This window comes from Triturus cristatus, chromosome 4_1 (genome assembly GCF_964204655.1).
Source record: "Triturus cristatus chromosome 4_1, aTriCri1.1, whole genome shotgun sequence".
NCBI lineage: Eukaryota > Metazoa > Chordata > Amphibia > Caudata > Salamandridae > Triturus > Triturus cristatus.
Genome location: NC_140585.1, coordinates 1,170,125,658 through 1,170,153,569, shown reverse-complemented (window position 1 = coordinate 1,170,153,569; position 27,912 = coordinate 1,170,125,658). Strand labels below are relative to the sequence as shown.

At 43.2% G+C, this 27,912-nt stretch overlaps 1 protein-coding gene across 1 annotated transcript in view; it reads right to left on the bottom strand.

Annotated features, from left to right (window-relative positions):
• LOC146856278 (dehydrogenase/reductase SDR family member 4-like) overlaps positions 1–27,912 on the bottom strand; it is a 268,293-nt gene that overhangs the window by 37,788 nt on the left and 202,593 nt on the right. The window lies entirely within an intron of this gene.

The window sequence follows — 27,912 nt, the reverse complement described above, 5'->3', positions numbered from 1 at the left end:
GAGCAAATAAATCTACGTCTGACATAGTTTCAATGTCAGGATGAGGTGTATAGCCGGCTAAAATCGTCCATGTTGCTCCTGGTCTACCTAGTGGACTGAGCCTGGTAATGTGATTGTAATGTTTTAGGGCGCCTTTAAACCAGAGCTCATGCTCCTGGTTTATGAGTGGAATTTCAATATCCTCGAAAGAAATATATTCCTCAAGTGGTCCATCTTCTTTGTAGAAGTGAAACATTTGTTACTGGATTTGATTCTGGGAATACTATCCATGAATAGAATACTTCGGTCTGGTGCGATTCATGTGCCTCTATCACGAAAACTGCTCTACCACCTCTTGCTGTCAGACCATGTTTTATAAGTTTTAGAGTGATGGCTCTCCTTAAATTTAGTGGGATGTGTATAACACCCACCTCGTCTTCATTAAGACCTGTAAGGTCAGCCGCAGCTTGACCTTTGTTGACAATAGGATCGTCGTTCTCCGACATTGTTATTGAAAGTTTGCAGAACAAGTTTCAAGGAAACAAAGATAAGGTGCACAATATTTTGGAACACTGTATCGTTCAACGTTGAACAAAACCAAACAGCTAATGACTTTCGTCCTACTCAGCTATGGCGGATATTATCCCTACCCACTCCAGACGTCTTATGGAGTTTTATGAGTAAAGGGTCATGTAGTGTAGTTCCTATATCCCTGATAGGCTCTTCGCATTGGAATAGCATACATTATAGATTTGACATAGGACTAAGGTCAGTATGTCTCTATCGAGTATATTAAACTTAATTACTTGTGTGTGCCAGCTAACTCGGAGGTCACTAGAAACTTCTCGAATATACAAGAAGGGATTAGTCTCTGACAACCGCATAAACATGACAACTTTGTTTCCTTTTAGAATCGGAACAGTCTCAGAATCGTGGAAATAATAGATAACAGTTTCACTCAGTCAATCGTGCATGCTTCGTTTCTACAGAGTTGCACAGAAATAGAGAGACGGGCGTTTCAATAAAAGGGTTTATTGAACAGTCCTATTTCTCATGCAAGAGATATGAATTGCTACAATCGTAAGACAGACTGCGAAGTACAATCTGTACGAGGTTAGCAGTTAGATAAAATAATACTGCAATAGCATCGTTTGTAGCTATGACATATATTAATCAAAATACAGAGATAAATAACGTAAGTTAAAATGTGATACTCATCTGATGCTTCTAAATTGTTCTACCCCAGTGTACCTAACCTAAGTGCAGTACAAGGTTTGAAGTAGGTGCCATTTCTAAAGTATGCTAGCTATATTTTTAGTTTAGCTAAGAGTTGCCAAAAGTGTCTTCAAGTTCTAGTCAGCTCCATACCTTAGGATGAGAGAGGTTGGACTCTGTTTTCTGGACTCGATAGTCTAACCCCCCGCAAGGAAAGTCAGAGAGCACTAGAGCTGGATTCTTTGCGAGGAGCTGTGCTGGTATAAGCAGGAGGTCATGGTGGCCAATTTTTGCTGTCCATAATCGAAGACTTCACTTAAGTTCCTCTGCCAGACCCAATGGTCGCTGATCTCTAATCCTGGATGAGATACATTTTCTGGTGGCTGTCGGTTCAAAGTGGGGACATTCAGTCTTTTGTACACATTGCCTTCAGTTGTGCTGTCTTTTATCGTTTAGTCAAATTGCCTGGGATATTAACCGCAGATGGCTCGTATTTACTGAGGTTAAAATGCTTGTTTCCTTTTCTATCGAGGTGATGCAGAGACTAGCTGCGTCGTATGTTGGGTTGCACATTTTTGCAGCGCTAACTCTGACTGCCTCTGCCATTGAATTACTTATTACATTTTGTATGTGCTTGGAGGCATAGCCATAGATGAGAAGTGACTCGCCTGGGTTTGTGTTTCTTACTCCCGGTACCGCCCTCTATGGCATAGACACAGAATGGCAGAAACTACTAAGCTCCTCCACTCGCTGGCGTATACCTCACTTAGGCATCCCACATAGGGCCCGTAGAAAAAGTCATGCAAATCTAACCAATTGAAAAAAGGCAGTCACCTTCACAAGCTCTAAATGGCAGACAGGACTTACTAGAAACTTGATTGTCAGTCAAGACTGACTAGGGGTGAGTGCCAGTAAACTCTGCCATGTGGCTGTTGGTGGAGTTTTTTTCCAAAATCCACACGCCAAGTGGCGAGCTGAGTGGTAAAACTCTGAAAACTCAGCCGGAGGAGCGGAGTTTACTTCCCACCCCCACCTGAAACGTGACACCAATGTGGTTATAAAACCTTCGGATAAAGGGGGTAATGTTGATGTTTGGTATAGAAATACGTAGATGAGCAGGAGAGTAGCTTCAAGGGGGTGTTTGGGGTGTTATAGCCCTCTAATAAATGTATTCTGTAGTAAAAATGTTAGGGACATGTGCTTTAAGTCTGGTATGGTGAGTTGTTTGTCAGATTTCAATTGGGACCTTTACATACACATGGGGACAAAAATCCACACACACACTCTTATCTCTGTTTTAAAGGCCTTAAAAAAGTTATTTTACAAAATATTGAGTTATAAGTCCCCCTCACAATCTGCACTACTCTCCCTTACTGCTGCTCCTTAAGGCCCATCCTGTCCTGCTTCTCGTATAATGTTAACCAGCGTGATTGTTGGAAAATCTGAAAATCATCCCCCCCCCCCCCAATCTAACTGACCAAGCTATCCACTTTTGGATGAGACACACAGAAAGTTAAATAACACTGACTGTTACATGGTAGTGGACAAGAACTACCATAGGAAACAGGCAGAAAAATGTCAGGATAAGTATTGGAATGGATAATCAGGGATTATTAGAATATGAAGAATACCAATTTCTAAAAACTAATAACCGCAGGATACCCACTTTTTCTTTTTGCTTTCTAAAGTTCATATGGACAAAGTTAATCCACCAAGGAGAATAATTGTCTCCTCAAAAAACAGGTTGTTTGAAAGAACTTCCATATATGTGGCTAATTTTCTGTTTGTGTAGATCTTAACCTCATACTTAAGGAATGGCACTGATTTCCTACAAAATGTCAATCACAGCTCCTGGGATTCCACCTACTGCATACCTTAGATGTACAATCCTTGTACAGTTCCATTATGTGGGTGGATTTCCGGCATGTGAACATTTCCTTACGATCAGACCCATTAAAATGTTTGAACACACTAGAATGATATTACGCATGACTGAACCGTGTCTTTGTGAAAATGCATTTCTTTTTGATAATGTGGTATTTAAACAACTACAAAGTATAGCAATGAGCACCTGCTTAGCCCCCAGCAATGCAAACTTACTGATAGACTGATGGGAAGAGCAGGTGTCCTCAACTGCAGAAATGGAATGGTACATGCAGGATCTAGTATTAAGGCTGTGATATATTTATTTTCTTTTTTTGTAATTGGAAGGGAAGTGTGGATAATTTTAAAGACTTTATGAAGATTTTGAATCACAACACACTAAGTTTAACTTTCTCAGCTATGCACCGTACCACCAACATTTGGTTTTTAGATCTGGAATTAAGAATACAGGACAACTGCTTGACCACTTCTCTACACAGAAAGACAAAAGCAGGAAATAGCACCCTGCACGCCCTGAGTAGACATCCTCTCCAAACGAAATGCAGTATTCCCTATAGAGAGTTTGTGAGACTGAAAAGGGTTTTGTAGCACTGAACAACATTTTACCAAGGCTAAAGATGAGATGTTAGCCAGGTTTGAAACTACAGGCTAACCCTCAATGGTTCTAAGAACCGTGGTTTTAAGAAACAATGCTGTTACTAGGGAAGAGCTCTTGTATAAATCCAAACAACCAAGACCTTCAAGAGAAATTAACCTAATATTATCTAAATTGTCATTACCTTCATTAATCAAGCTTTAGAGGTTAAAAAATGTTTTGCTAAGAATTGGCACATTTTGAAAAATGAGAGTTCAATTAATAATCTCTTAGGTCAATCTTCCAGGGTGACCATTCAGCAGAACAAAAATATGAAACACTTGTTAGTATAGAGCCAGTACGTTATGATAAATGAAAGACCTGGTTAGATATATGACCAACAGGTTTTTTGCCGTGCAAAAAATTGCAAAGCTTGCACACACAGTTGTGACACAACACATATTCCACCTCCCAGATTTCCTACAAAATTACCAAATGTACAATGTAAATATGATTACACGATTCACTGTATTGAATGCCTGTGTTGTAAGAAATATATTGTCAGCACTATATTTCCTGTCAAGAAACGTATATTGGAGCATATTTGGGCACTTCCAAATATGGATCAGAAATACCTTGTAGATAGACATGTTGAAAACTTACACCAGAGGGATTGGACACAGTTGAGATATTTTACCATTGACAGGATCCCAAAACAAACGAGGGAGGGGAGCCGTGTACAGGAGCTCAGGGAGAAAGAATAATGGTATTTTATCACATTAGGTACTTGTGAACCTGAATGTCTTAACAGTAGCGAGGAGTTAGTGCATGAGCCAATTGTGTTGCATCTTGAAACATGCATAATAGCGTGTAGTAGTATACTGCTTGTCCTCCTCTAATTTTAGTCATGTTTTTATTTTTAGCTCATCAATTTGGATCGGTGTGGCATACCCCCTATTGATGTGCTATGCTATTTTCCTGTGTGACTGGATATTCGTATAGCCACTTGTGACATCCTTCACTGGTCAAATGTTCCACTAATTAACCTAGGAGCATTTGTCTATTTAATTTCATCTATTAATTGTTTAAGGTTAATTTTAATGAAAATCGATTATATATGGATGAATTTAGCCCACATGAGCATGATTTGGCATTTCCATTATTGGATGTCCTCCCTGGAAACAAGCAACATGGCACCCATTCTTCTACAAGGTTCCGTTATGGGATTTGAGTCACAAGAAAAAGGTAAAAAAACAAGAAAAGGGGGCAGGGTAGAAACACCCTGATCCCCTAGGCCTGCTCAAGGGGTCCTGCAAGGACCCACAGGGCCCAAAAAAGCATTAAAATCAAAATATATCGGCCGAATTTGCGCTGGGTGCGCAAATCCAGCAGAGAAGACAACAAAAAAGTGAAGTGCGGGCTCCCACACTTTATTGTTAAGCTGCCAGTGGGCCAGGTCCCGTGGGCAATGGGGAATTATAGAGCGGGGCCCGCGGGGGCCCTGCAGCCCTGGGGACCACCACCTCCCCGGGGTTTAATAGATAATGTGCGGACGGAACGTGGTCCTCCTCGGGGCAATCCGTAAATATGTGTAGGGGCTCGCGGGCCCCCCCAAGCCCAGGAGACTGCCACCTCCCCGGGGCTTTATTGTAATAAGGTGGGGGTGCCTCTTGGGCCCCCCAAGCCCCGGGGACCGCCACCTCCCCGGGGCTTTGCTAAATAATTAATGGGGGCTCGAGCCCCCCACACAGTCCCAGGGACAACCACATCCCCGGGGCACTGTTTAAATAAATGCGGGGTCCATTGCGGACCCCTGGGCCCACCACCTCCCCGGGGCTATCATAACTTTGGGAGGGGACCACGCGGCCCCCCTCCTGGAGCCCTTGATGCCCTGGGGACCGCCACCCCCCAGGGCCAGCTCCTGCAACGTCCCAGGGTGCCCACCCCCGGGACATTGCTGTGTGCTATGGCAGGGCGCCTTAGCAAACTCTGCTTTGCTTCGTTGAAGCGAGAGCAGGAAACCTGCTCTCGCTTCAACGAAGCAAAGCAGGATTGCTTTTGAGCAAGGGGAGCTGCATGTCAGCAGCTCCCCTTGCTCAAAAGCAATGCCGGCTCCCGCAGGAGGCAGGGAACCGTATGGGACCGTGGGGGCATTGGGGCTCCCTCCACGGTCCATAACTCTGAGGGCCGGCCACGGGGGATGGCGTCCCCGGGGCCAGGAGTGGTCCGGGAGGGGGTCCACATGGCCTCCCTCCCTTTATTAAAAAAAGATAAATGGCCAGGCCCTGGGTGATGGTGTCCCCAGGGCCAAAAACGGCCAGGGGAGGGTGCGTTCGGCCCCCTCTATAAAAAAATAATAATTATATAATGGCCAAGCCTCGGAGGATGGGGTCCCCGGGGCCAATAGTGGCCCAGGGAAGGGGGCCACACGACCCCCCAACCCTGTAAATATATTTTTTTTAAAGGAGGCCATGCCCTGGGGGATTGGGTCCCCAGGGCTGAAATCGGCCTCGGGAGGAAGTCCGCGCGGCCACCTTCCCGTTTAAAAAAAAAAAAAAAATTTTTTTTAAAAAGGTCTGGCCCTGGGGGATGGGGTCCCCAAGGCCCCAAAGATCCTAAAAGAAGAGGGCCACACAGCACCCCTTCCAAAAATATATTTTTTTTAAAAGCCGGCATCTCGACAGAGGCCCCGCCCCCTCCCTGCAGCACTCTGCAAATGCGCCCCCTGGTGCGTTCTGAGTTGGGGCATTAAGTCCCCTTGAATATTGAGGGTGCCTGGGGGGCCAACTAGCCCACCAGGTACCTCCAGTGAGTGCCACACAGCTGGATGGCAGAGAGGTGGTCTGAGGCCACACCCCTTTTTACACCACTCTGCAAATGCGCCTCTTGGTGGTGGGGCGATGAGGTCCTCTTGTGTCCTGAGGACCTCAGGACACAAGAGGACCTCATCCCCTGAGCAGCAGTGCGCCAGGGGCCGCATTTGCAGAGTGGTGTAAAAAGAAGGGCATGGTGTGTGGGGCTTACTGGAGGTACCTGGTGGGCTAGTTGGCCCCCAGGGACCCTCATGAGGAAAGGGCACTTTATCCCCCAACCAAGAGCGTGCCAGGAGGTGCGTTTGCAGAGTGGTAAAGAAAGGGGGCGTGGCCTGTGTCCACCTCTCAGCAATCCCACTGTGTGGGGCTTACTAGAGGTAAGAGGCAGGCTACTTTATTTATTTATTTAGGAGTTTTATATAGCGCTAGCCTGACCCGAGGGTATCGGAGCACTTCACAACAGTTTTTGAGCAAGATTCATACAATAAGCAGTATTCTACATATAGGTTCGGCAGTCCAAGTGTGCTGAACAGCATTGAGGTAGTATGTGAGTCCTGAGATAACCTTATAGAGTGCACGTTGTCTTGGGGTTGATACAATAAAGCAGGATTCTACATATAGTTTCGGAAGTCCAAATTTGCTGAGCAGCATTGAGGTAGTCCGTGAGTCCTGAGATAACCTCATAGAGTGCACGTTGTCTTGGAGTTGAACCAATTAAGGGGGGGAGCAGTTGGGGGTCGAATAGCAGGGAGGAGGTAAGTCTTAGAGCTACAATGTCAGGAACAGACGAATAGCAGGGAATAGCGTTTTGATGGTGGCTATCCATTCGGGAAGGAGCAGTGGAGGAAAAGGACTTGAAGTTGTTTTTTGAATTTTGTGAAGGACGAGATAGTCCTGATACCGACTGGGATGGCGTTCCAGATTTTGGGGTGCGTTTCTGGCGAAGGACCGTGCGGCAGTTTTTTGTTTGCGTGTTTATCATGGGGATGAGTAGTAGGGTGCTGGAGCTCCTGAGGTTCCTTGTCTGACCAGCCCTCTTGAGTTTGACAGCCAAATACTCAGGTTTTCCTGTGTGCAGGACTTTGTGTGTGAGGCAGGAAGTTCTCTATCTGGCACGCAGTTCAATTGGGAGCCATTTTAGTTCTCTGAGTGCTGGTGAGATGTGATCATATTTCTTGATTCCAGTGACCACTCTAGATGCTGCGTTGAGAGTAGTTTTGAGGGGTGCTGGGTGAAATTTTGTTGTACCAGTGAGGGTGGCATTCCCCTAATCGAGTCTGGATAGCACCAGAGATTGGGTGGCTTGTTTGAAGTTGTCGGTTGGGATGAATGGTTTTATTTTAATAAGTAACTTCAGGTTGACGATGGCACTCTTTGCGGAGTTCTTGATGTGATTGTCCATGTCGAGTTTTGAGTCTAGGGTAATTCCTAATGATTTATCGGTGTGGGTCAGAGTGTGATTGCCGTTAAGAGCATCCAAAGCTTTTAGCCATTCTGAAATATGAGGGTTCTCCTCTTTGTTGGAGATGAGGAGTATTTCGGTATTGTCTTGGTTGAGTTTTAAGTGGTTAAGCGACAGCCAATGTTGGATTTCTTTTAGAGTGACATTTAGTCTGTGAATGTCATCAATGGAGGAGGTTTCTAGATGTTATGTTATGTTAAAAACACTTTTATAGCGCACAGCTGCCCCAGCCAAGGGGCGTCCCGGCGCTTAAAGAAAGGTCCCAACACAACAAAGCTGTACAAGGGCAGAAGCGCGCAGATCGAAGTACTAAAGTGAAAAAGGAAACAAATGCGTTTTGATAGCCCTCCTAAACTTCAGAAACTCATCCATTTCACGCATGTGGGGCGGAAGAGAGTTCCACAAATTTGCAGCCAAAACCCGGATAGATTCGGGTGTCATCTGCATAGAGGTGGAAAGGGATGTTAGCATTTTTGAGTAGGGTGGTGAGGGGTTCCATGTATATGTTGAACCGTTGAGGTGAGAGCACTGAACCTTGGGGGACGCCCCTGTTGACAGGGTGTAGGTCGGAGGTAACGTTTTTTTTTTTTTTATCCTTTGTGAGCGGCTGTGTAAGAAGGAGGAGAACCAGCGTAGGATCACCTCATCAGCTCCTACCCTTTCTTGTAAAGCCTTGATGAGAAGTTGGTGATCAACCGTGTCAAAGGCTGCCGATAGGTCTAGGAGAATGAGGAGGCAGCATTGGTCAGTATCGAGGGATTTGTGGATGTCGTCTGTGATGTTAATGATTGTGGTCTCAGTGCTGTAGCCTTCTTTGAAACCCTTTTGGTGGGGGTTAAGCAGGTTGATGTTATCCATGTGCTGAGTCAGTTGTTGGAGGACACATTTTGCAAGGATTTTGGATAGGAGGGGGAGATTGGAGACGGGTCTGAAGTTATTCAGTTCCTTGGAGTCAAGGCCTGTTTTTTTAGTAGTGGCATGACTTGGCCAACTTTGAGGCATTCAGGTATCATGCCGGTTCTCAGGGAGCTGTTAATGATCTCGCACCAGAACGGGGAATGGAGAGTCTCGTTTTTTTGGTCAGTTTGGTGGGAATCGGGTCAAGGACATGAGAGGCTGGTTTGGAGGTGGAGATCAGTTTGAGGATCTCAGGTTCCAGGATGGGGTTGAATGACTTCCAGGTTTTTGTGGGGTGCTTGGGCGAGCTATCTACTGTCACTGGAGGCAGGTTTTTGCATACAGGTTGATGTCCAGTGAGAGTTCAAATCTTGGTGATTTTTTCTTCGAAGAAGTTGATGAAGTTTTCACACAAGTCTTTGGAGGCCTGTAGGGAGGATTCCGGGGGTTTGGAGGTTTGTTGTCTGATGATTTTGAACAGTTTGTTGGGCCTGTGTTTTGCGTTGTCCAGGGCGGTGTAGAAGAAAGGTGGATTTTTCGCTGCTGATGTGTTTTTTGTATTTCCTTCTGGCTGCTTTGAGTTGTTCGAGTAGGTTTGAAGAGGGGTTACTCCTCCATAGTCTTTCTGTAGCTCTTAGTTGTCTTCTTTCGTTGTTAATGTCTGTGTTGAACCAAGATCTGGATGGGATGTTCCTGGTTTTTTTTAGTTTCAAGGGGGCTACTTGATCTCGAATGGATGTCATGTTTGTGTTGTAGTGGGCGGTGAGTTCTGTTGTGGATAGATCATCCATGGAGGCAGGGAGGAGAGTCTTGGGTGAGGGGTTTAGGTGTGATAGGCTGGGTGAGGTGGAAAAGGATTAAGTGGTGTTGGACCAGTCCACGGGCAGGGTGCGGTCTATCATGACAGTGTCGTGCTGGGCGATAATGGCATCTAGGATTGCTCCTTTGTTGTGGGTTTCCTCTAAGCAGTGTTCCTCTAAGCAGTGTTGGTTAAGTTTGTTGCTGTGAAGCAGCTCCTTCAGGTTCTGGATTAGCAGGTTGTTTTCTTCATTCTAGTGAAGATTGAGGGCGCCCAGAATAAGGTTGTTCATATCTCGGAGAGAGCAGTGGGCAATCAGGGCAGACAGGTGTTCAGTGAATGTGGTGGTGTTGCCTGGGGGGTGGTAAATGAGGTGGCAGTTGAGTGTTTTATTTTTGAGTGTGTTGATGTTGGCGGTTAGGCACTCAAAGGTGTTGTAGATGAAGGAGTCTTTTTCCGTCACAGAAATATTGTTTTTGTGGATGATGGCTGTGCCTCCATCTCTTTGATCTTTTCTATCTTTGTTGGTGATAACAAAGCCAGGGGGGGCAAGAGTATCCATGAGTGGAAATGAGGAGTCATTTAGCCATGTCTCAGTGATGAATGCTATGTCTTTGTCGTGGGTGAGGATGGATTCCGCTAGCTCTGTGGCATGCTTGGTGGTTGATCTGCAGTTTATGAGCATGCAATTTATGGGGGACGTCTCTGTTGTGTATTTTATCATTCGAGGGACCATGGGGATGATAGTGTGTGTGGCCGGGGGTCTAGGGGATTTCGGAGGGGCCTGTTCTCTTCCCAGTCCGGTGACCACCAGTATTTTGGATTCGAGGGTGGCAGTAATAAGATTGTCATACCAGGAAGCGAGAGCTGCCGCTTCACTCGCAGGAGTGTCATCTCCAGTTCTTTTCGGTCCCTGTGTCTGATGAGAGAGGGGGTAGAGATCCCTTCTGAATGGGGAGCATTGGGAAGCCTCTGTTGAGAGAAAGAGGGGAAGGAAGGGAAATGGTGTGGCTTTAGGAGTGCGGCGAGGTTTGCAAGGATTTTACTAAGACCCTGGATTATGGTGGTTATTTGGCTTTCAAGCAGGGTGAGCCACGGTCCAGTCTCTATGTTGGTGTGGATGTTCTGTACGGGAAAGTTAAACCTGGGGAGAGAGCCTAACGTTGTTAAGTTGCCCTTTAGTGGGTGAGGTGTTTGTTTGGGATCTAGGCGGGGTCGGTGGTGCGGGGAGGCGGGGGCCATGTTGGGGCATAGATGTTAAATTGCATGAGGGACAGGGGAGGGGTTTGGGAGTCACGTATTGTGTGTTGAGGTCGTTCGAAGTCGGTTGGGAGCGAAGGAGGGTGGGGGTCGGGAGAGGGTGATTGCCGGATGGGGGTAGAGAGGTTTTGTTCTCTCTGGTAGTGTTGGAGGTGGTGTCTCGCGGCGGGAGGCAGGTGTTATTATTAGGGTGCACCGGAATGGCGGGTGAGTTCTGTTGGCGGGTCGGGTTCTTCAGGGAGAGGAGGATGGGTGGGCAGGGGAGGAGTGTGTGGGGGGGGAAGTCCGGAGGGATGGTAAGAGAGCATCAAGGATTTCTAGGTTGTCATTGTTGGCTTGTATCTGGACTGTGCCATTGGAGTAGATGGTCGCAGTGGTCTTCCCATTTCGCCTAGTGTGGTTAGGGGCTGAGAAAGTCAGTTTGCAGCTATGGGACGTGTTAGTCATTTTGGAGATATTGTGTTGCGATCTGAGGATGGAGTTCCATGTTTCGGTCTTTCAGTGTGGAAGATGAGATCCATTTTTACTTGTCCTTTGGAGGCGCAGTGATAGATGTCCACGAATAGTGATTCAGGATGTTGTCTGATCAGTTTTTGTTTAAAGTTTTTTTTCACTTTGGTTGAGAGGTTAGGGGGGAAGCTGATCGAGAATGAGTTTGGGCTGTGTGGTTTTAAGTGGTTCGCAGAGGCGGGGTTGGAGTAGGCTGATGTGGCATATGGCATAGTGACTAAGTGGGACGGGGGCAGGCACCCTATAAGGAAGGGTGGGCTAGAGTTTTCAGAGCCGTCCGTAGAGGGGAAAGTGCGAGTAGTAGAGAGATTATCTCCAGAGCATAAGGCTGAGGGTGACTTCTAGGAGGTCGTAGAAAGGCGAGGTATCTACAGACAGGGCAGCTACAGACTTTGCAGCTACAAAATTTCCACTCGCTATACCAACACAGCTCCGGCCTGCTTGGTTAACAGTTGTTTAACAGCTGTGGCATATCAGAGGGCTCCCGACCCAAATCTCCATATGGCTGTGACTCAGTGCTGGGAAAATGAGCACGTCAAGATCTTGATAAGAGGGATCGGATCTCCGTCATTTGATGGTCAGGCAGGCTTTGTAGGAGGAGGGAAACATCCTCATCTTTCTTGCAGTTTTGATGTAGGTGTGAAAAAGGGAGCAGTTAGTACTGTTCCAGGATGGACAACTCTTAGCTTAGTAAGCCTCTGCTTATGTGCTGGAAGTCCTATATCCCGTTTTAGTTTCCAGCATGGGAAAATGTATCAGGTTGACCATGAAAAGAGCAATCTGTACACGTTATTCCAAAGTGCATTAGTATACATATAAACATGCTTCATTCATTTGATATGCTTAATGCGGTGCAACCCATATTCAAGTTATAAAGCCGTGGATCGGCAATTGACAACCTAAATATCGGCTGATATGATCCAATCCAGTGTAACCTCAAATTCAATGGTTACTAAACCTTTCCATACTCGCCGTGTAGTTTTCTTCTAACTTTCTTTTCTTTTAAATTATTGATTGTCTGTAACCATCCATTAGATTAGATAACATTAAGCCGATACACGGCGAGTATGGAAAGGTTTAGTAACCATTGAATTTGAGGTTACACTGGATTGGATCATATCAGCCGATATACGGCGAGTTGAAGGGTCTAGCACTGGCCAATTTTAGGTTGTCAATTGCCGATCCACGGCTTTATAACTTGAATATGGGTTGCACCGCATTAAGCATATCAAATGAATGAAGCATGTTTATATGTATACTAATGCACTTTGGAATAACGTGTACAGATTGTTATTTTCATGGTCAACCTGATACATTTGTATATTATTTTCTTACATATTGAATGTGACAGTAATTATTTGACCCTTCAAAGATGGCGCTTAAATTGTTTGGTCGCCACCCCCTCTGACTTTCTTTATGTTCATTGACAATCAGGTGTATAAAAAAGCACCTCGTTATGAACTAAGTAACAACACTGAAGAAGGACTAGCTCCGAAACGCGTTTGTTGTTTTCTCCTTAAATAAAACGAAGCTGCTAACTACTTACCCGTGAGTGCTCGAGTTTCCTTTTTTGAGACTAGAGGAATCTGGGAGCGTCAATAGAAACTGCGGGGCACATTTCACTCGTAAAAAAACCAATGAAATTCCCCCGTTATAGTTAGTGCAGGCAACTATAACTCACGCGACCGCAATCCTCTGCTGATGCTAATACTGTATTTAGACACTTATTTGCCCATGTCTTCTTCCATTAAATTTTAGCTATACATATATTACAAATATTTTTTTTTCATAAAGACACATATGTCATCAGCAGAAGATTGCGGTCGCGTGAGCTATAGTTGCCTGCACTAACTATAACGGGTGAAATGTACAGCTAACTATAACATGTGTGAAACCTATGGTTTTTTCAGTGAATTTGCCAGGTTTTTTAAATGCTAATTCCTAACTATAACGTGTGTGAAACCTATGGTTTTTTCAGTGAATTTGTACGGTTTTTTAAATGCTAAGTTACTTTACGCCATTCGTGGCGTGCGCGCCCAGTTAACGCAGTTCGTTCTGTGCGCACACGGTGCGCTTCGCGCACGGTGCGCGCACCGTGAGCACGTGGTGCGCTTCGCGCACCGCGCGCCCACTTTACGCAGTTAGTGCCGTGCACGCACGGTGGTCACGCGGTGTGCTGCGCGCACCGCGTGCCCACGTTATGCGGGATGGGCCATGTACGCACGATGCGCTTCGCGCACCGTGCGCACATGGGGGACATATTATGCGCATCGTTGTGAAATGTATTCTTTATTATTTTCATATATGTGATATGACATGCACAAATGGTGCCCTTCGGGCACCATTTGCACACGGGGTGGGGAGAGTGTGGATAATTTTTTTAATTTTTACCGTACGCGTACGGTAAGCGTAATCGGCGATTTTTCGAAAAAAAAAAAACAATTTTTTTTTGGCCTTGGGGGTTGTTTGGGGACCCGTATATCACTGCTGGGTGGTTATGATCTCAATATACTGCCCCTTTAGACATTTTTTGGCTTCATTTATGCTGCCCCACTCAAAATGGCGGCCGCCGCTTCCTGGTTTGGGCCGATTCGAATGTTTACTAAGATCTAACAGCCAATCAGAATCGCGCTCGAGCACGTCACCGTACGCGAACGGTAAGCGCACCGTAAGCGCACCGTAAGCTAGCTCAGATATATATATTGATTTAAAGGCTATTTTCTCAGAATCTACTGAACAGATTTACACCAAACCTACAAAAGGCACTTCCTTGACCTGAGGACTACCTCTCTGCCAAATTTCAAGTAATTCTGTTCAGCCGTTCGGGCTGTAGCTGTGTCTAAAGGTCCTATGGAAAAATGCATGGGAAAAACGCGTTTTGGGACCCCCCTTTTATCTCAGCCCCCGCTTGACGAATCCCCCCGAGACTTTCAGGGTAGGAGCGGAGCATAGCGCCCCACCTATTTTGAAAAATTCGCAAGGATTCGTCGACCGGCGCAAAAGTTATTCAAAATAGAATGTTGCGGATTTCCTATGGAAACGTGGTCCTAACTATAACTACCTACTGGCGAACGCCAGTAGGTAATATATATATATATATATATATATATATATATATATATATATATATATATATCTATATATATATATATATATATATATATATATATATGGAACCACAAGGCAAATCCTTCCAACGCCACAACGGAGAACACACACGGAAGTTCAGTTCAAACAAAGTGCCTTATTGTGCAGACACCCCCACCCTGCACTGACAGACGCGTTTCGCCTTACAGTTTTCTCAATGTCCATATATCAAAACCAGTCCTTACAAAAATAAACTCCAATTAGGAAGCAGGCACGGACCTATTTAGGTGTGATTAAATATATATATAAAATGTCCCTTCAACAATTAATAGATTAAATTAAATAGACAAAGGCTCCTAGGTTAATCAATGAAAAGTTTGACCAATGAAGGATGTCACAAGTGGCTATATATATATATCTATATATATATATATATATATATATATATATATTGTGCTTCTCGCTTGCAACTTCTACTCCGGACTTGAAAAACGAGCGAGGACCCAAGTAAGTGCTGATTTTCTTTAATGCCACCAAGTTAGTCCGCCATGAAGCGTTTCGGCCGTCCCACGGCCTTGATCACATGTCCATATATATATTTTCTATAGAGTGTTGATAGCCAATCTATAGTTATAGTTAAGGATTTTTCTGATTTTTGTCCCTTTATAACTTTGCACCCGTTTGATGAATGTGTATAAAACTTTCCAGACTTGCAAGCCGGTTTAATTTAGAAAAGACGGTGGGTGATTGTATGCAAGTACACCGCAGATCCCTACGTGCTGTTTTAAGTAATACAGAACTCCTGCGGCTGGTCTGTCGGAAGGCGTTCGTGGCTGCAGGTGTATGTTATCACTGTAATTGGGAGAGGAGCTAGCAGCATTCAAGCTGCATAGATGGGATCACGAACACCATTATTTTGTTTGTGGTTTTCTTTGCAGCCAGTTCGCATGAACGGATTGACCACTGTGTTCAAGAGATATGAGATGCAATTAACTGTGTACACTCGAGTATTCAACTGGCATTTTGATTCACGTGAAAAGCATTCAAGAGTGGCTGCAGTAAACAGAGAGTAACTAAATTCCTGGGAGATAAGGCTGGCGCAACAACTATAAAGGTTATTTGCCTTCCGAGACTTGGGTGATGGTGATCTGTGATAGTTAGTTACAAAGAGTTAAAAAAAAGTTGTTTCTCAATTAGTCAGGGTGGCATTATGGAGGAGGGCTGATGTTTCTTTTCTCCTCAAATTTATTTTGAAATTGTAGCTTTTTCCTGCACAAGGACAATAGTCCATTTAAAATTTTAACATTTTATTGTTGTTTCTGTTTTGTGAGTTATGTGTGCGAACACTTACATTCTCAATAGTGACGACTCTACAGACATTATTTTAAATCTGTTTGGTGTTTTGTAATTTTTGAATTATGTATATGCACGGCCGAGTTGCTTTGCAGATATTGTTGTTTCTGAATATGAGGATCAGACACTTGTCATAGGTATTTAACACGAAGGTCCCCATCATAAGTAAGCATCAGGCTTGCAGTCAGTCACTGGATTTGTTGCACTTGCATGATGTAATAGCTGCCAATTGCTAAATTAGGATGCTGAGACTAACATATGTAATTTCACAAATTGTAACTAAAGTGCAGAAGTAGTTGCAATTGTGCTGTTTTCTATGTCCATGCATCATGTGTTCTTTAGCAGTGTTTAAATAGTGTAATCTACAGGCGCTCAACATGTGTGAGAAAGGCGGGTGCCTTGGTCGAAACATGTCACAATGGCTAATTTTACCGTATTAAACAAGGTTGTTTAAGTTGTATCCTGTGTTGCGTCGGAGACTATTTTTTCTGAAATTGGTTTTGGTTGGAACACACATATATATATATATATACATATATTCAATTCAATTCAATAAAGCTTTGTTCGATTTCTTACAAGAAAATAATTTTATCACGAGGGAGCCTTATGATCAGTAGAGTTTTAAAATCCTTTAAAAGAACAGTCAATAATATAACATTAAATGCCCTACTGTAACTTCCTTCAAAAATGGTCAGCAGAAATATCATATTAAAATGTTTTTTCTACATTTAATTAAAAAAAATAAAAATAAGGTTAATGACCTTATAAAATGTTACTTCTCTAGAGATTGCAGTACTAAAACTACAGGACGACATTGTGTAAGACCAAGTGACCTTAAAATTGGTCAAATCCACCTCAGTCTTTGTATGGAATAAAATTGACAAGATAAAAGAACATGTAATGTCGATTGCTGAGACATATCATTTCATAGTTCTGGACCAATCGTTCATAGTAGGAAAACTAATCTGTGAAAGATCCCAAATCTGAAGTGGCTCAATACAAATCTATTGTATCCCCTTGGGGTGTTTTTAAGATACGGCTGGATACTATAAGTAGTTAACATCATTTGATTTGCCTTCAATATTTCGGCAGAAAGTCTGTTTGTCTCAAGAAGCATCAGACAATTTCTTTTAAGATCTTTTCTGGTAACAGAAATTATGGTAGTAGGGTCTTCATAATATTCTAGATGTCCAAGGTCCTTCATAAAATCTTTAACATATTTTAACCATGGGATGTTAGAGACCCGCTGTAGCTTGTAACTGTCTTTAAGATATCCTGGTTAAAAGTGTTTTTTGTAGTGGTCCATATACAGTGCCATAATATGACGGGTTGAATTTTTATAATGTCTGATATATGCGGCATCCTCAGCTCACAGTGGCATATGTAAGTAGATGTACTGCTAGGGACTGCCAAAAAGAATCTAAAACAGGCGTTCTCAATGAGCTGCACCATACATAGTAGTACTGACACATTTTGCCTGATATAAGTGTAATAATTGTACGGGGGTCGCCTTCCCAGTTTTCTAGAGAAATTGGCTAGGTCAGCAATAGCGTTCATATATATTAATTTTCTAGGTTGGACTGCCTGTGTCCATATTCCCTTCTGGTCGAAAAGAATGCCTAAGTAAGAAAATCTATAAGCAAATTTGACCTTTTTGTTATCAGTCTCAGCATTTTGTGATACCTCCCCTGCATTTCATAATAAAGGTTTTTGAGATATTCACTCTGAGACCCAGGTTGTGCATAAACATGGAGAAACTTGTCACTACCCCTTGGAGCCCCAGTTGCTTTTGGGACATTAATCAGCGTTGTCCGCATACAGTAGGGCAGGTATGGGATGTTTAACAATTTGTGGCAGGTCCTGACACAGATTTGCCAGGACTTGACCTCACTAATTAATATAAAGCGTAAATAAAAAGGGTGTCAAGACACAGCCTTGTTTTACCCCTCTCTGTATTTTGAGCGTAGCCGTGCACTCCCCTCTGGCCCCATAATGGACCCTTGCCTTTGCATCACTATAAAGCTGCCTCAAGAAGTGCATAAGTGATGTTTCCACACCCATATTATCCAAGATATTCCATATTTTATCTTGTATAACACAATCAAAGGCTGCAGTTAAGTCTACAAACGGCAAGTATAGCCTGTCCTCTTTAGCCAATGTGTACTTCCCCAAGAGGATATTTAAATTTGAACACTGCTCAATCGTGCCTAGGCCCTTCGGAAGCCAAATTGTAATTCAGATATCATGCTGTTGTCTTCGGCTCAGTCCTTGAAACTATTAATAATGATGCGCCCCATCACCATGACCAGGGAATCTAACAATGATATGGGCTGATAACATCTGGGGGTTCTCGTGTTCGCCTTTCTTAAAAATTGAAACCAGTATCGATTCAGACCAAGTTGTTATAAAGCCGGAATAGCAGCACGAGGCAATTACTTGGGTTAAAAGAGGTCCCCTAGAGGAAAATTGGATTTATGGAGATCTATGGGGACTACTTCAGGGCCAGAAGCTTTCCCATCCTTACTTTCCTTAATAGCACAGTTGACCTCTTCTAGAGTAAAATGGACATCTATTGGATAGTTATTGGGTAGCAATGTTTCCTGCAAAGGCTGAGGGATTTCTGAGGGTTTCTCATGCATGATGCTATTATACATGTTTGTGTCCTGGCTCTGAGAATGCCTTTGTGCTTTTCTGCTGTTAAAGAGAGGGCTGCGCTCTCTCAGTGGTTACACAAATGCATGGAAATACATGAAGACCTGTGGCTTATTTTTCTGCTACTCTTGATTCCGTAGCTGCAGGACTGCCCAGATGCCTTCAAGCTGTAGCAGCAGTAGGTTTCAGCATAGAATGTTTTGAAAGTATTGTCATGGGTCATCCCCTTACTTTGTTTTTCTTCCCCAGTCTGGAGATTTTGTTCACATCTACTTGCACTACTTGACCAACACACGATTTACCAAGTATGAACAGATTATTCTTGCAGCAGAGAATGTTTCTTTGAAAAGGTGTGCTACCTTGAATCCTGCTACACTTTTACCTTTGCTTGAAAATTACGCTAGAGAGGTAGAGCATGACTCTCTCAATGTCACTGAACTATACATCAAGGTAAGACCAGAGATACAAGATGAGCCACTGATTGAGTCTGACCTCATACTGTTTATTGATGAGTCCTGTCTGAGAGACAATGGAGGATCCCTAAGAGCTGCCTATGCAGCCTGCACAGTATTTTTTTTAATACTATTCCAATATATTTTTCTTTGGATATAAAATATATTATTTTCTTTTTTTGATAACACTTTAAAAATATTTTATTAACATAATTTATAATAATATTGAAGTGTCTTAAAAATGTATAAAATACAATAATGTATATTATTTTGTATCAAACATATTTAATCAATTTCTAGAGAAAATATATTGTACTTAAGAATATTTATTTTATTTTAGAATAATAATTATTTTTTGTTTAATATTTTGATTTATGTTTGGTGAAATTGTGGTGGGAATGCTAAATATATATTTAGAATTTAGCAATATTTTTGGTTACTAACGGCCTGATTTTGAGTCTGGCGGTCATGGACCGCCAGACTAGAGGTGGCACAGCCGTGGTGGTCCTGCGTCCACCTCATTACGAGGGAGCTTTAACGACCGGCCACCGCTGCACCGAGTGTGCCAGGGAACCACTGTTACTTGGTGGTGGTGCAGCGCAGAGGGTCTATATAATATGCAAGGATGGACCGCCACGGTCCTTGAGCATATTATAATATTCCTCTACACAAGTCTTTTCACAGTGGGCTCACCGCCATGAAAAGGCTGGTGGAGGGGAAACAAGGATGCCCCCGCTGCCATGGGGATGCATTCAGGGGGGGGCACTAGATGTGCCCCCCTGTCTGCTTGCATCACCAGTTCCACCGCGGCATGGACTTATCAGTCCATGCCGTGCTGGAACATTTCTGCTGTTCCCATTCCGTTGCCCTTTTGTAGGACACCACCGTGGAAACAGTAAAAAGGACCATCCGCCTGCATGAGTTCAACAAGTCTTTGCATGGCTTTGGCACTGCCGCGTTGGCAGAGAGCCGGCGTAGGAATGCCAAAGTCGTAATCAGCCCCTAAATTTGTAGTAGCTTGGGAACTGTAATTGGTATCTATTTTAGTGTCCAATTCTTTCCCGGAGTTACTTTATATTGGAGTGGGAATAGTAAATGTAACCCTCTTAGGGCCTGATTACGAGTTTGGCGGTATTGCAATGGGCTGCCACACTAGTGCCTGACTCCAAGACCACAATAGTCAGCCTGACCACCGTATTCCAACTGGGATAAAGGTCAGGCAGTCCTGCAGTGGCAGTCCCACAATGGTGCCTTTCTAAGGTTCATAGGAGAGCCTTAGAAAGGCACTGCTGTGGGAGTGTCGCAGGCTATTTCGGCACGGATTGAAATGCACAATGGTGTGCATTTCATTCTGTGGAGGAACAGGAGGTGCATACGGACAGGAGGGCACACCATGTGCACCCCCACATGCACATGTTTTTTGAAAGTAGCTTTCCTAAATATTTATCATACAGAGTACTTAGATGATTCTGTATGGGGATCACCAGTTAGATCAAAAAGAAGTAGTAGTGGTACTGAAAAAGTGGGAGACATAATTTTGCATTGATTCTTGCTATAGGAGTAGTTTTGAATGATTTCAAAATTAGAAAATTGTCCACTATAGTTGATAAGTTTGATACTAGTACTGCACATTTATTGTTAGCTGTGTACACTGAAATAATAGCTGTTAGGTCTATGGTAATACAGAATCAACCTGCATTAGACTTTCTTCTTGCAAAGGAGGGCGGAGTCTGCAAGATGTTAAAGGTTCAATAATGCTGTTCTATATACCTGATAAGAGTGAAGAGGTGAAGAAATATATAAAACATATTACAGACTTAAAGGGAGATTTGAAGGAGTTAGAAACTACAGGTGCTTGGGAAGCAATTGGAAATTGATTTGATGCAGTATGCAAATGTTTTGGGATCCTTTGAAGTGGGATATTTGATTCCATTTTGAGACCCCTTGTGCAATCTATCTTTTTGTAATCTATAAGAGGTACAAGTACATGAAAGCAAAAAAAGAGGTAAAGGAAAGGAGGGAAATAAGAAGATTTGATTGTGATGGCTAACATCGCCAGCGGGAGGGGATTGAATTAGTGCAATTTAGAAACCACGCTTGAACGTCACAGAAATGCAACTATATACATGTATTTGTCATTGTATTCACTTTGTGCCTTAACTTCATTGACATGCATGAAGCATTAAAATGTATTAATTAAATAAATTCACTGTAGAGACTAGAGGTTTATACACGTATGCACTAATGTTCCGTTTAAACATGAAAGCCTGTATTCTTTATCTTTACTCACATTTTACACTTACACTTCAAGTTATATTTGCATATGTAAACATGTACTCTTTTGCTCATGTTTTACATTTATTTTTCAAGTTACATGTGTGCATGTATTGCCACATATTAATTAAATGCTTAGCTAAAGTTAGCCTGACTACAAGCCTCAGTTGAAATGCATTTTGTTTTGTTTTGCCTGCATGTTTTACTTTTCTTGCAGGTTTATTTTTCTGTTAATTAGTGGAAGGCTTATTGTTTGTATTACACTGCTAATATAAAGGCCTGAAGGGAAACTTGGCAGTGAATGTGGAGAAAGAATGATCAAAGGAGGCCTGCTCTTCACCAGTACCAGGATGGCAAAATGCTCAAGGTTGAGAACTGAAGTCCAAGCTCGATGTGTTGGGAAATTGGAGCAATGTTGCAGATTCACTCAAGTAATGGTCTGATTGGTCCCTGCTGGTGCGAAAGAACAAAAGGATGTCTCTGCATCTCCTGTTACTTTTAAATTGGCACAGAGCAACCAGAAATTCCCTTTAGACTTCCAGAGGAACAGACATCACTATTTGCCATATTATTGCAAATACGAAGCTTTATGCTAAACTCTTATTTCCTTTCTCCAGGACTTCTACTGAAGTCTGATCATGCTGACATCTTCTATGCTCCCGAATTAGAGACCCTTGATAGATGACCATATATCTGACTTAGGTTTAAAGGATAGAAGGAAAGTTTTTTTTTGGAACACCAGTATATGTATCTCATTTTGTTGCGCCGTAACTTTCTGAGATATTTCAGCTTTCCTATTTTATTGATGTACTAATTGAACTTATTTTTGGTCTGCATATATAATGGACTGATTAGTAATTCAAATACAACCCTGTAACCATATTCAATTACTCCTGGTCCTTATTGTGGAGTCACATGAGCTTTACAAGTTATAAATGTATTGTTTATGTTTTCTCCCTTACAATGCTTCACGTCAGCTAACAAAGGTCCATACGACCAATCTTTAACAACTTGACTAAGAGATTATGTTGTAAGGCCCATTGCTCTTACCGGTGCCCTTATGTAACCAGGTGGCAATCATCAACCAAAACTGAAACCAGGTATCAGTTAGAACACTCTCAGAAATGACACCTATGCATGGCTTTCCACAGTATCAACCCGGACAAATATAACCCTGACCACTGCTTTGTACAGCTTGGACCGAGGAGTTACAGAGTAACAAAGATACTGTTTTGAGAAGAATAATTAATGCCACAACTTATCAGTTCCCCAGTGAGGTTCCTTAATGATATGAAAAGGTTTTATTGTTTTACATAAATGATAACAACACTTAGCTGTTATATTTTATTGTGTGGGAGACAAGTAAGGCCTGAATCAGACACTGACTCCCACTACACCCCAAGAGTAAGCCTTGAGTCTTCGACTTTGCTGCTCCTGGGAGGCAGTGCATACAAGGTAGGTACCTGTCATGTCAATGAGCTTGCAGTGGCAGCTGGTTTCTGCATTTGCAGCTGTAATGTCTTTGCTATGCAAACATATGATTCCATGCAGGTAAGTGCAGCTTCTAGCTTCCTTGTGTCCCTGAATGTCTCTCTGGCCTTATCATGCTTCTCAACACTACTTCTCCAATCCCACGTGTTAAGTTAGTGAAGTTTTTCTTACCTACTCTGAAGGTCAGGTGTTTGTCTTTCTTTCTCCAGCATGCCATACCTCCTCCATGAGTCCCAATGGTTTCAGGGATGCTGTCTGTGAGTGGCTGAGCTGTAGCATGCCCACATTAGTCTGACTTTTTGTTTTGAGGCCACCCTTTACCCCGCTATTCCCAGATGTGTTGCAGGGAGGATGCAGCCCGTTTTCTTTCTTTCTTTTTTTTTTTAGTGTGATATGTGGCAAGTCACTTGTTGATCGCTGGTATTTTTGATGCCAACAGTTACCTTTCTGGTTCTGACTTGAAATGATGTGTCTATGTATCACTGGTCTGTCTTCTTCCTTTGGTTCTGTTTAATGAGAACCCAATTACTTTCCTTAAAGTCAAACTTTCAAGTTCCATAACTGGCATCCGCCTACCTCTTCATGTTTTCCTTTTCTTGTCTGCCCTCGTTTGTGTTTCCTTAGCCTTCAATTTCCATCTAGGAATCCATGCGCATACTTCTCTTCCTAGCATAAGGCCGCCAACACACCTCGGACCCCCCTCTGGTGATTCACTCGCCTTCAATACAACTCCAATTGACTGGATTCCCCGCCCTTTACCAATTCAACCGTTCACAGACCTCCCCTATTTCCCCAAGGCCGTGCCCCGCTGGTTGAGTCTTGTCTTCCGATCACCCGCAACACTGCCCCAAGTATGTGTAACCAGTCCTGATGATGGCCTAGATTGTTACAGGCCGAAACGCCGTCGACTTCAACAGCGTTACTTTTGGCGCCCTTTTGACCATGGGCATTTGCTCTACTGTTCCTTAAAAAATTCCAACATTAATTGTGTGAATGCCCTAACTCCGCCAGATTAAATGTACCATTGTTCTTTCTGTTGCGTCTTTTTCACCGCTGTACATACCACTTCATGTGTCACTTGCGCCGTCACAATTTTCACGAGCACTTGTGCACAGTATTTTGTTGGTTACATTGCCATTAATTGTCATGCAGTGCTTCTCGTCCATAGGTTATGCACATATGACGTAATATGTCCATCATGTGTTGAACATTCTCAAATATATTTCTCTACATCCTCCGTCTCCCTGTGTCTTCCCTATGTGGATTTATTCCTCTAATAAGTTCTCTATTGTACGGTTTGCTTTGACATAACTTGTCCTCCCAATGAATCCCACATTGAGACATTGTTGTTTGATATAATGTACCGCCCCAGTCTCACTGTGGTTTATGGGCTACCTCCTGTGGTCTGATACCGTCAGCTTCAGTATGATGGCGTAAGTATATTCTTGCAAGCAAAGTCCCCAGTGCTCAATTCAAGGCAGCACCTTGGCCCGGTGATTCCCAAATTTTGTCAGCAGCGCTTGGTGATCGGTCACTATGGTGCAGTGCTTGGCATAGATAAAAATGTGAAAGTGTTCACATGCCAATACGATGGCTAGGCTTCTTTTTCCAGCTGTGAAAAGGATCTTCACGTGTCAGTCAAACGTCTGCTTATATAGGCCACAAATTGGTGATAGTATTGCTCCTGATCCTACTGGACTTGCATGTACCGTGACCTCTGTGTAAAGCAGGAGATTGAAGTATGCCATGCTTTCCACTATACAAACGTTCCATTTATTTTCTTAAAAAGATTGTTCACACTCAAACATGCAGTCGTATGCATGCTGTTGGCGAGTATGACGGAGAAAATTTGAGTGCGAGAATGAGTCTTAGTGTGATTTCTCAATGCAGGTGGTCGCCTCTGTTCGCTACCGTTCACGTTGAGAAAGCTGCTGTAGAAAATCTACTCGAGTGACAGATAGAAGCAGCGCTCTCTGGTGTGGCATGTGGTGGCCTGTGTGCTGATTTTACAGGGCGGAACAAGTTCCCAGTGCTAAAAATCAGCGCAAGCAGCGTGACTTGCCAAAAATGTCACTGCTTGTGGAACTCCATGGAATCTCGCAGTTTTTATGTAACTCCGTGAGTTTCGCCCACCCCTAATATTTACCACAAATTGAGATTTTCCCTATAACCTTTTACAGTGGATGGCACGTAATTGCGTGAAGTGGCATATGGGGTAATTTGGAGAATTTTCCATAACAAGCGTAACAAGAAATTCCCTAAATTAGGCGATTTACACCAAGGTGATTTTAATTTCGTCCAGGCTTACTAATTACACAAGTTTTCTCTGAGATTAACATTTCTATCACATGATTTAACTATATTGACTTCTATTAGGGAAAACATATATATAGCAGTTCCATTTTTATTTAGTTTTAACTTTAAGGTCTAACTGACCAATTTCTAGCAAGAACCCTGGCCAGTTGAAGTGACAATTGCCTTTTATCTTTTGTTGTGCTACCTGCTACTTTGCATTAAACACTTGTCAGAACCTATGCTTCCTGGCGTGTTTTGTTTTGTTTTACCATATCAATTCAGATGACTGCATGGAGCTATGTGCAATAATTCCTTTATTTGCATTGCATTATATTAGTGGTGCAGCTTCCCACTGCCTCATGTCCCAACATGCTTCTGTCTGCGGCTATGTGTGTGTCCTCCACTTCCTATACCCACCTGCAAAGAGTTTCCAGCTGGTCAGTGTCTGTCCTTCAGGGTCCTAGTGCCCTGGTCTGACCTTTCTTCTCGACACTACAACAGTGAAAACACAACCCTTGTCACGTGGATTGCTCAGCTGACTATGAGTTGCATATGCCTCAGCGAACTGGCCTCTCACTGCCTGTCTGTGTGTCTACTCACATTCAGTCATGTATCCTGAAATTCACCCAGAGAAAAGCTGGCTCTACGTGAGACCCTAGCTATGCATATCTCATCTGTAGGTGGGAAGATAACGATCCATGAATGTTTGATAGTTAGGCAAGTCTTTGAAAAGCATCTGATTGAAAGGCGGGAAATACTGAAATGCATAATATACACAGTACCAGGGCTTTAATTGGAAGCTTTTTCAATATTATATATGAGCCTTAGTTGCTGCTTATTTATCTTATGCAACTAACAACCATTGACAAAGCCAATAGTCCTGGCTTGTTGTAGGTATGATGTTACTTGTTGTATCATGTATCTGCATGCAATGACAGAAACAGCAAAATACAAGTCGGATGGCACACTATGCTAAGCACAAATTTTTAGCTTATGTGTTTGTAAGCCACGCCCTTAATTACATTGGCCACGCCCCTTTGAGAGACCCCCCGCCAGTTTTTTCATCCCGCTTAAAGCCCTGTGTGGCAAAATGGCTTTCCTCTTTCCATTACCTGCTCAAATATGTCTACCGTAGAGAAATCCTGGAGCCGGAATGTGAATGTTTTTGACACACATGCATACGCGCAGCAAATATGACAAACTTTGGGTACAGCACTTTATCCCATTTTTGAAATGTGTTGCAAAAATATGTGGGATGAGTAATTTCACTCCCTGTTCTTTTCGTACTGTGCAGTGCTTTAAATGGGCCGGTACTCACCGGTACTGAGTACCGGCACTTCTTAGATTTATCACTCTGAGTACCGGCACTTCTCTACTGCCGAGGAGAGTACCGGTACTCCTGAAACACTGGTGCTGGCGGCCTTTCTTTGATAGCCAAGGCACTTCTGTAGACCTGAGCCAGCCCTGCTGAACAATTCAGCTTGGGCTCATTTGCCTACCGTGTTCACCATCATGCTGGGTTGCAAACACAGACATCAAGGCAGCCCAGTGACTGCGTAATTAAGAAAGCCGTGGGAGGTAACCAGGTTCAAATGGCATTAATCCCACCTGATTCTTTTGTTAAGTGTCTGTGTATGTTTGGCTGCTTGCCTGTGTGCTTGCCTGTGATTGTTTTTGTGTGAGAGAAAAACGAGAGAAAGGGGGAGAGAATAGAGACACTCTTGGAAGTTATATTAAAGGAAATGTGTGGAGTGCTTTGTGTGTGCATGTCTGCTTGTTTCTTTCTGTGTCACTCGAGAATATATAGAATTGTGCCCTTAACAGTATTGATGTTGCACAGATTGCAAAACAAAGAAATGTTAAAATATCGCCGCGTTTGGCTTGCGTTTTGTGTAATGAGTAAACAAACCTGCTTTGTTTATTGAAATACATTTCTCATGTGTTTTGGTATGTGCTGCAAGTAGTATCCAAGTCAATAAGTATCAGCATGTCTTGCCCAAAGCCCCGCCCACTCACCACATTTAAATGAGTACCTGCACTATTTTGCCCCCATTTAAAGCACTGACCCAAACGAACCATTTTTAGCTACATTAGTATAATGAAAGACTAGGGAAAAATTACATTCTAACCTATATCAAGCAGTCTACATGCATCTAAACTCTTGGACGACAGATCATAGGCCTCTGTGCTATACTAGAATTGCAACTTATGAGCAGCAAGTAACAAAATAATCTTTCTGACATTTATTAGTAATATCTGTGGTTTCTGTCACTTTTTATGAGGGCAATTTTGTATTCTACTGTTTGAGGATAGTAAAAAATAAACTCAGGAAGCATATTTTATTGGCGCTATGGGAGTTCACATTTTATTAAATATTTACTAAAACAAGGGAGGCCATAACGTGATGTCACCCTTGCACATCATCCATCAAGACAAAATATGTTAAACATTTTTGTACAGTTATGTAATTGCAATCTGACTATTTTTGTAGCTTTAAGGCACAACTTGCATAACATCTGAAATCTGAGCCAACTAAAACTGTCTGTGCTCAGAACCGGTGAGACCCGGCCCACTTAAAGCCCTGCTGCTACGGTCTTTTCTGATCACAGCAAATATTTGAAAGGATATGCACAGCAGTTGGTGAGGGGAGCAGCTTACTCTGGCATTGTGGGTAGGCAGGTACAATTCATAAGGGCCCAAGTGGGCTGGCCGAGGGTTCACGTGACCGGGGTATGGACTGGTTAAGTAGATTTTGTGCAAGGGGGCCTCTGGGGCCATTGATTCTGACTAGAGGCTTGGGGACTTCCAACAGTGGACAGGGTGGGCACTTAAGAATTCTCCTCTGTTGCCCAGAGCAGTCCCCAAATATGATATTTTTGGTAGCGCCTGTAGTTGAACTAAAATACGTAAAATCA